This window comes from Brienomyrus brachyistius, unplaced genomic scaffold (genome assembly GCF_023856365.1).
Source record: "Brienomyrus brachyistius isolate T26 unplaced genomic scaffold, BBRACH_0.4 scaffold67, whole genome shotgun sequence".
Classification (NCBI taxonomy): Eukaryota; Metazoa; Chordata; class Actinopteri; order Osteoglossiformes; family Mormyridae; genus Brienomyrus; species Brienomyrus brachyistius.
Genome location: NW_026042342.1, coordinates 1,042,767 through 1,051,319, shown reverse-complemented (window position 1 = coordinate 1,051,319; position 8,553 = coordinate 1,042,767). Strand labels below are relative to the sequence as shown.

General features: G+C 45.0%; 1 long non-coding RNA gene across 1 annotated transcript; it reads right to left on the bottom strand.

Moving 5' to 3' along the window:
• Positions 1–555: 555 nt before the first annotated feature.
• Positions 556–1,441, bottom strand: LOC125725472 (uncharacterized). The gene is made up of 3 exons (XR_007387498.1): positions 1,319–1,441; positions 898–1,108; positions 556–636 (listed from the first exon to the last, which is right to left on the bottom strand). It is a non-coding gene; the product is annotated as an uncharacterized LOC125725472 (long non-coding RNA).
• Positions 1,442–8,553: the final 7,112 nt, after the last annotated feature.

Below are 8,553 nucleotides of genomic sequence, written 5' to 3'. Positions count from 1 at the left end.
ATATATATATATATATATATATATATATATATATATATAAAATTGAGTTAAATACAATGGTTTGTAATAACACATGTACTACTTTGTGACGCTTGTGAAGCCATCGCGTGGCCTCAGAGGTTCGTTGGCTTGAGGTACAGAACAGTACATTGATATTGTACCTGCACGATACAAAATACAGGCCTGTGTATAGTTTCTTCATAATGTTTACAGGGACGTGTCGTTATGCTTTGTACCTACAGAGCATAATGAGAAATTTGAATGCTGATGGCCAAGAGTAGCATGTTGGCTGATGGAGTGCTGACACTCAGGGACTCCCCATGGCTGCGTTCCCCACCTGCCTCTCCCTCCTACTTATGTTGCCATAGTCATATCTGCCGGATCTTACATACAGTACTACACTCACTTAACTGTTTGTACTGCCTTTAGCCTCCCCTACGTTGGCTGTTTGCACTTTTCATTTCCCCTACCTCTCCTGGGCTGTGCTGCCTGGAGACCCTAAAAATCAGATATTCTGCCTGTCCTGCTGCCTGCTACTCCTCGATTGACCATGACGCCCTTCTGCCTGTGACGTCTCCACTACCTGTGACGTCCTTCCCGGCCTGCTCGCCCTTCTGCCTGTGACGTCTCCACTACCTGTGTCGTCTTCCCGGCCTGCTCACCCTTCTCCCTGTGACGTCTCCACTACCTGTGACGTCCTTCCGGTCTGCTCGCCCTTCTGCCTGTGACGTCTCCACTACCTGTGTCGTCTTCCCGGCCTGCTCGCCCTTCTGCCTGTGACGTCTCCACTACCTGTGAAGTCCTTCCCGGCCTGCTCGCCCTTCTGCCTGTGACGTCTCCACTACCTGTGTCGTCTTCCCGGCCTGCTCACCCTTCTGCCTGTGACGTCTCCACTACCTGTGACGTCCTTCCCGGCCTGCTCGCCCTTCTGCCTGTGACGTCTCCACTACCTGTGACGTCCTTCCCGGCCTGCTCACCCTTCTGCCTGTGACGTCTCCACTACCTGTGACGTCCTTCCCGGCCTGCTCGCCCTTCTGCCTGTGACGTCTCCACTACCTGTGTCGTCTTCCCGGCCTGCTCACCCTTCTGCCTGTGACGTCTCCACTACCTGTGTCGTCTTCCCGGCCTGCTCACCCTTCTGCCTGTGACGTCTCCACTACCTGTGACGTCCTTCCCGGCCTGCTCACCCTTCTCCCTGTGACGTCTCCACTACCTGTGTCGTCTTCCCGGCCTGCTCACCCTTCTGCCTGTGACGTCTCCACTACCTGTGACGTCCTTCCCGGCCTGCTCACCCTTCTCCCTGTGACGTCTCCACCACCTGTGACGTCCTTCCCGGCCTGCTCACCCTTCTCCCTGTGACGTCTCTCCTGCCTGCCCTGCTGCTGTACCACTGTTCATCCTGCCATCAGAAGCAGCACTAGCACCTGCCTGCCATCACCTGCCTGCCCCCTGCATTGAGACTCAAATCTTGAAATTTGGACAGAGTAAATTAGGATTTTGCCATCTGGTTCATTCGACTTCATTTGCCGACCCCTTTGAGTCTGGTTCCTCCAAAGGTTTCTTCCTACTAGGGAGCTTTTCCTTGCCTCTGTCACCTCTGATTTGCTCAGTGGGGGCTTTGGGTGGGGATGCTGTAAAGCGCTTTGAGATGATAATGCTGTGAAAATGCGCTATACAAATAAAATTGAATTTAATTGATTTTATTTCATTTGATGTATGGGGTGAACACTATAGCAAATTCTGATGGACCTTGCGCTCAACATGTAATTCTTACCATAGTCTACATAGTCTTTTACCACAGACACAGACAAGTCTTGCCACAGACACATCTGTCCCTGTACGGACAGTTTGACAATCTCTGGCCATACTACCTGGACATGCATGTGGTGTGTTGCCTTCAGTAAAGTAATTATGTTTTTATATATAATTTCATTCGGCAGCTCATTTGTGTTGAATACCTGTTGCACTGAATTCCTTTATTGTCATTGTACACAGTACAATGAGATTCAATGCACAACTCCTCCTTACAGTACTGTGCATTTGCATTTTCTCAGGAAGTAATAAATAAGTAGATATTAAATTAAAAAGCAGAGCTTACACCTACCGATGCTGATGTAGGCTGAAGCATGAAGATTGGGCACAGTCAGCGAAGCTTTCTGGATCATGTGCCGTGAGCGTAATACCCAGGGTGCCAGCCCCCCCTTCCCTACAATGGGCACACTGCCACTGTGGCGCTAATGGAGGAGATGGGCACACTGCCCGCTGCAGGGTCGCAGGCCTTGGGGGCCTTGGATTGATCTCACTGCTCTGCGGGTTTCCACTGTACAGTAAAACCCTATCTTCTTCAATCAATGTCTTGTTAAACGGCCGTCCCGCCTCATGGCCCATTTTATAGGAACACATGCAGTCTCTCCACTCCTTGGTCTAACACCCTCACTTTTATTCATTCAATTTTTCTGCCATTCCCTCTCTCTGTTGCCTTCACTCTCCCTCTCTCTCATTCACTCTCTCTCTCTTTCCCCCTTAACCCTGTTTCCCTCTTTCTCTCAATGTCTCACACACTATCCATGTTCCTCTCCCTGTCATGTTCTCCATCTTTCCCTCTCATACTCACCCTTTCTTTTATCGCAGTATTTTTAAGGTGTAGAATCTGTTTACTGCACAATGGGGGATATGCACAATCTGCTCGAACTGTCTTCTCGAGGAATCACTTATCGCACATATAGACACAGTTATTAGAACCTCTTCAGCCTTAACTAGAGCTCTGTGCTCTGCTGGCATTGTGACTCTGTACAAGTTGACGGACTTAACCGGCCCTGAGGTTAAGCAATCTGACAATCGAGCAACAAGTCTGGATCTACGATATCTGTGCATAGCGGCTTAGCTATTGAATCGCTGTTGGTCAGCGCCCACAGCAGAAGAACAGGTAAAGTGGAAATGCTATGGTGAAGAGGTGCTTGAGCCCAAAGAGAAAGACCCTTTTCCATTGATGACACTATCGCTGGACAAGGATGAGTTTTCAGGTTTCTTTTGAGAATTTAAGGAACATGAAATTAAGTGCAAAACTAGCCTCGAGAACATTAGATGTGTTACCAGCAGTAGTAGAACAACTAGGATGTGAAAGCATTGTATTGGCATCATGGATGAATAAAGCTGTACTTGTATCCTTAGCAGATAAGGCCATTGTCAGTCAATTACCTGAACATAGAATCATAGTAACAGCTGCTCACTATGCAGTCATTCCGCTGTTTTTGTGAAGAACAAAAGTTATAGTTTCCTGGAGGAGCCTCACTGACATGACGCTCTTCATGTCGTGATTCGCTGTCTCGAAAGCCACACCCCCTCAGGGAATCCCTGCTTCGGGACTCCAGCCAGTGAGGGGAACCCTGGTCAGCTCAGACCCTAGGCAATCCAACGATTCCTATTACCAAACAACCTATTAACAAAATTAGAGGATGCAAAATTAATTTGGATGTGTCCAGTGATCTATGACATGAGAGAAGCGTCAAGGGCCAACCTCCAGCTGTAGGCGGAACAGGCGGTTGCCAAGGGCACCTGAATTACCTGTGTAGTGGAAGGAGTGTAATTATCATCAATTTTCTTGGAGGGGGGGGCTCCCAAGTAAAGCTAAGGCACCTGGAAAAGTAGAGCCAGAGGTGGAGGAAAGGGAGAAAGTCGAAGTCATAGATAAAAGTAGTCACACATGAAGAGGAAATATACGATGATATTTCAGGACTTGCATCTTATACATGCTACAGAAAATAAGTGAATTTTTAGAAATTTCACATTTCTTCCCAGATGTAAAACAAACTTCAGAAAATATCGAAAGCAGCTTGTTATGATGAAATGAGTAAGCAAAGGAGATATCGCTTAAGGAAAGTCACGCTCAAATTACGGAGGGAAAAATGCAAAGCACACTAATGAGAAGAATTAATCTCCGATGGTGCTCTTTCTCCCCTTCTGTACTGCTCTGTCTGCTTGTTTTTCTTTGCGACTTCAGTGGAGAAGCTGAGAATCTAAATATCGGTGGGGGTAGAGGAAACAAGAGAATAAAGGAGTCACACTTGCTGGGTCTGTTAAACGAAAAACGTTGACGTACCCTTTTTATAAGAAAGTCATAGTGACAAGGGATGTGAGATAGATTGGGGATTAGGGTGGAAGGGAGAGCAGATTTAAAGGCACAAATCACGCTCAAGTGACACATGTATGAATGACAGACATTTTTACATGGCATAGTGCTGGTTGCTAATGATTTAGACAAAGACGTGAGGAATAGGCTTCCTATCTGTGTAAGTTATAGGGTCACCTAAAGGATGGGGTGCCTTACAAATGGTCAGCGATGGACTGAGTCGGATTCATCCCTCAACCATTTATCCAGCATCTCTCATAGGTTTTCAAGCCGTGTCACTTAACAAAAACTCCCTATTTACTGTTCGTCCCCCTTTCATTCAAACAGACAGGTAATCTTATACATTAATCTAAAACAGTACATCCATCCATCCATCCATCCATCCATCCATCCATTTTCCAAACCACTTATCCTACTGGGTCGCGGGGGGTCCAGAGCCTATCCTGGAAGCTATGGGAACGGGGCAGGGAACAACCCAGGATGGGGGGCCAGCCCATCGCAGGGCACACTCACACACCAGTCACTCACACAGGAACACCTATAGGCAATTTAGCAACTCCAATTAGCCTCAGCATGTTTTTGGACTGTGGGGGGAAACCGGAGTACCCGGAGGAAACCCCACGACGACATGGGGAGAACATGCAAACTCCACACCTGTAACCCAGGCGGAGACTCGAACCCAGGTCCCAGAGGTGTGAGATAAAAGTGCTAACCACTGCACCACCATGCCGCCCCTAAAACAGCACATACTGAAGAATATTAATATTAATATAAATCAGATAAGTCAGCAAATTGGACTATTTTTACTGAAATAATCTTACATTTGCAAATATGCACCAAACAGTGGAGTTCAGCATTTAGGAATATCTCAAAGATGAAACAATTCTTCATAACAGCGTGACGGTAATAGCTTCGTTATAATACGGGGAGACTGTAACGGTACCACAGACTTCACAAAGGGACAGAAGTGAGGAAGAGCTTCATTTGGAGTCAAGACTAGAACTCGATAGGTTAATAAGGGAACATGGGTTAATGTACGGAGACAGACAAACTCTGAGGTAGAACAGTGTACATAGATCATTGTCAGAAAAAATAAGATCGGTGCATTCAGACTAGATAGAATTTATGTAACAAAATGTAGAAGGAACGGTGTCAAAAGCACTTTGTCTCTCACACCTCAGAGTATCGCTTGGATTAACCCTGTCAGTGACTGCAGTGTTTTACTGGGAATTCAATGTGAAATTACTTCAAAACGAGAATTTTGCCTTGTGGGAAGTAGGCAAAGCACAAATCAAAGGATTTTGCCACCAGCATATCGAACATGGGCAGTAGCCAAGATTCAGAATTCAGAGAGAGACATTAGTCTACCTGAGGAAGATTAAAATATTTTAAAAGTAAAGAAAGAGGCATCAATTAAGCTTTATTTTCAAAATCAGATGAATTAAAACCATGGGTGTTTCAAGGTTATTTTTAGCTTGAGAAACAAAATAAGACAAATGAAATGCTGCATATCCGTCAAACAGATGGGACCCTGACTGCCGTGCCGTTTATACTGCTGAATACTTATGAACTACCAGCTTTTCGGTGCATAAGTGTGTGATCCATCTAGCATGGAGGAAATGGTGATGGAACTAAGCAAACTGTAGACAGCACAAAGACTAGCTTTGGTTTGGGTGCATCGAACACTAAGAGCTGATGACAGCAGATCAACAACTATCGCTTGGGAAAGCGCTGGACATCGATAGACTGCCTGCAGAATTGTATAAATGGTGCTGTGAAGTACTAGGGACAGGCTTGTATGAAGTTTTTAAATGGACATTGATGGCTGGAAAATGCAAACCAGCTGCACAAGAGCAGCATTGTCTCTTTCAAAAAAGGCAACTTAGGATCCTTTAAGAACTGGATTCTTGTGCCTTTACTGTGTGCTGATTATAAGATTCTGTCTGAAAGCCTTTTCCATAGATGGCAACAATGCATGGAGACATCGGTACACTCTAGCTGGAATTACTGTATTCCTGGCCACACAATAATGGATAATCTGTTTGTAGATCATTTTTCACAGGCAGAAGTTCCACAGCCTCAGGGACTGTTCTTCCCCCTTGTCTCCACTCATTGGCAGAGTCCCCAAGGGTCCAGTCTAGGTCCCATTCTCTTCTCTCTGTATATATTCCCCTTAGGGTCAACTTTTAATAAATGTAGCATATCCTTCCACTGTTATGCAGATATCTCTGCCACAGAAAAGGGGCGACTCCCCTAAGTCAATGCTAGACGACATGGAAGACATTAAAGCATTGATTGCTGCATTTTCTTGATTTTAATGAGAGTAACACTGGAATTATGGTATCGGGGGCCCACTGACCTCCTCATTTCTCCTTGTTGTAACTTCAGCTCAAATGCACCTTATAACAAGCCCTTCGCTAAGACCCAAGATATGAAAATTGATAGCGATTTTACATTCAGGTTAATTTCGTTTTCAAAGCCAGCTTCTTCCAGCTGACACTTCTGACCAAGACCAAACCTCTTCTGTCCTTCACTGATTTTGAGCACATAATCCATGATTTTATCTCCTCTCTCCGGCAGGATTGTAACTCGCTCTACAATGGGGTCAGATTCTTTCTCTCACCTTGAACTTGTTCGGAAAGCAGCAGCTTCACCCCTGAACAGCACATGTAAAGATGACAACATATCACCCATACTAGCCTCTCTTCACTGGCTACCGGTCCACCACAAAGTTCATTTTAAGGTATTAGGGTTCATTTTTAAGTGCCTGAATGGCTGAACGTTTTCTTACCTTGCTGACCTCTTGAAACCCTACTCACCCTCTTGGTCACTTAGGTCTTTTGATGAGATGCTCTTGGCCATGCTGAGGTCTAGACTGAAGCTCATTGGCAGCTGCACTTTCACCCACCTAGCTTGCAACAGCCTACTCACTCACATTAGGGCTGGACCAGCTTTGAGCACTTTGAAATGGAAAACTCATCTCTTCTCCCCGACTTTTCATTAGCATGATTGTCTGTAATTTGATTTATTGGGTCTTATTTTTCTTGCTTTATTTCTCATGACTCATCTCATTTCTTTTTTTACAGTTTTTATTATTTTTGTTCCCTTTTGTCTTATATTTGTTTTGATTTTGTGTAGCACTTTGGTCAAACTCTGTTTTTTTTTTTTTAAATGTGCTCTTTATAAATGAATTTTGTATTTGATTTCATTCGGCATAGAGAAAACATTCATATCATGGATAGAACTGTTTACCGAAACATCAGTCGTCAGTCAGGATGCAGAGGGGATTTAGGCAACAGTGTCCATTATATGATTAGATACAGAACCTCTGTATGTGAGCTGAAGGCTGAGTTGCATGGGTTACAGGGACTGAGGAACAAATCATTGTCAGCTTGTGACGCTGTTTGTAAAACGAGGATGTTCAGGGCAAGGTGGTGGATCTTGGGGCTAATGACATCTGCCTGTCGGAAGCTGGGGTATCCCTACTTTGTCGATATATGGTGCATTGTGTTCAAGACGTCGGGTGATGTAATATAGTGATTTTGAATTTTATTTGGCTTATCTTTTTAAAATTTCTTCCTGTAAAATATATTTGATTTCATTGTTCCAATAACAGTAGATCTAAAATGTTCTCCCACTTTCTAACCCTGTCTCCTTTTCTCTCGCTCTCTCTCTTTCACTCTCCCTGTATCTCCCTCTCTCACTTACTCTCTGTTTTCTCACTCACTGTCTCTCCCTATCTCTGTCTCCTTTACTATGTGCTTCTCTCTCTGTCTCTCTCTCTCTTTCTCTGTCTCTCACACACACACACACACACACAAATGAGGGTAGCAGATTTTTTGGACCTCTCAGGCAGGGACGGGTTACGGATCGGGCCAGCGGGGCCGCTGCCCAGGGGCCCTTGGGGTGCAGGGGGCCCGTGGGGCCCCTAGCCCAAAACAATTTGCAAGGCTTATCAAAAATGTATTTTCGTTTGTCTATTTTAGAGGGCCTACATTCTTTGATCCTCTGCCTACAAGGGCCCCTGACCCTATAGGGAGGGCGTTTGGCTGCCAAGGGCCCTTGAATTGTGGTGGTTGTGGTGGTGGTGCTGGTGGTGGTGGGGGGGGGGCCCTCGCGAACGTTTTGCCCAGGGGCCCACACAACCCATAATCCGTCCCTGCTCTCAGGCCATCAGAACAACTTATGAAAACGTTTTTTTCATGTGGAATACTCCCTACATAAGATTCTTCTGTCATATACTATATGGAAAGAAAGATGATTTTAAAAGATTGAATTCTCATAAAGGTTTAGGAATTTGTCACTCAGTTCTAGTCACATTAATAATATCACTACAAGTGTAAAAATACTTTATATCCTTAGATGGTTTATATGTGTGTGAAACAAACTTCAGCTCACATTCATATAGTCACAGCCAACTTTAT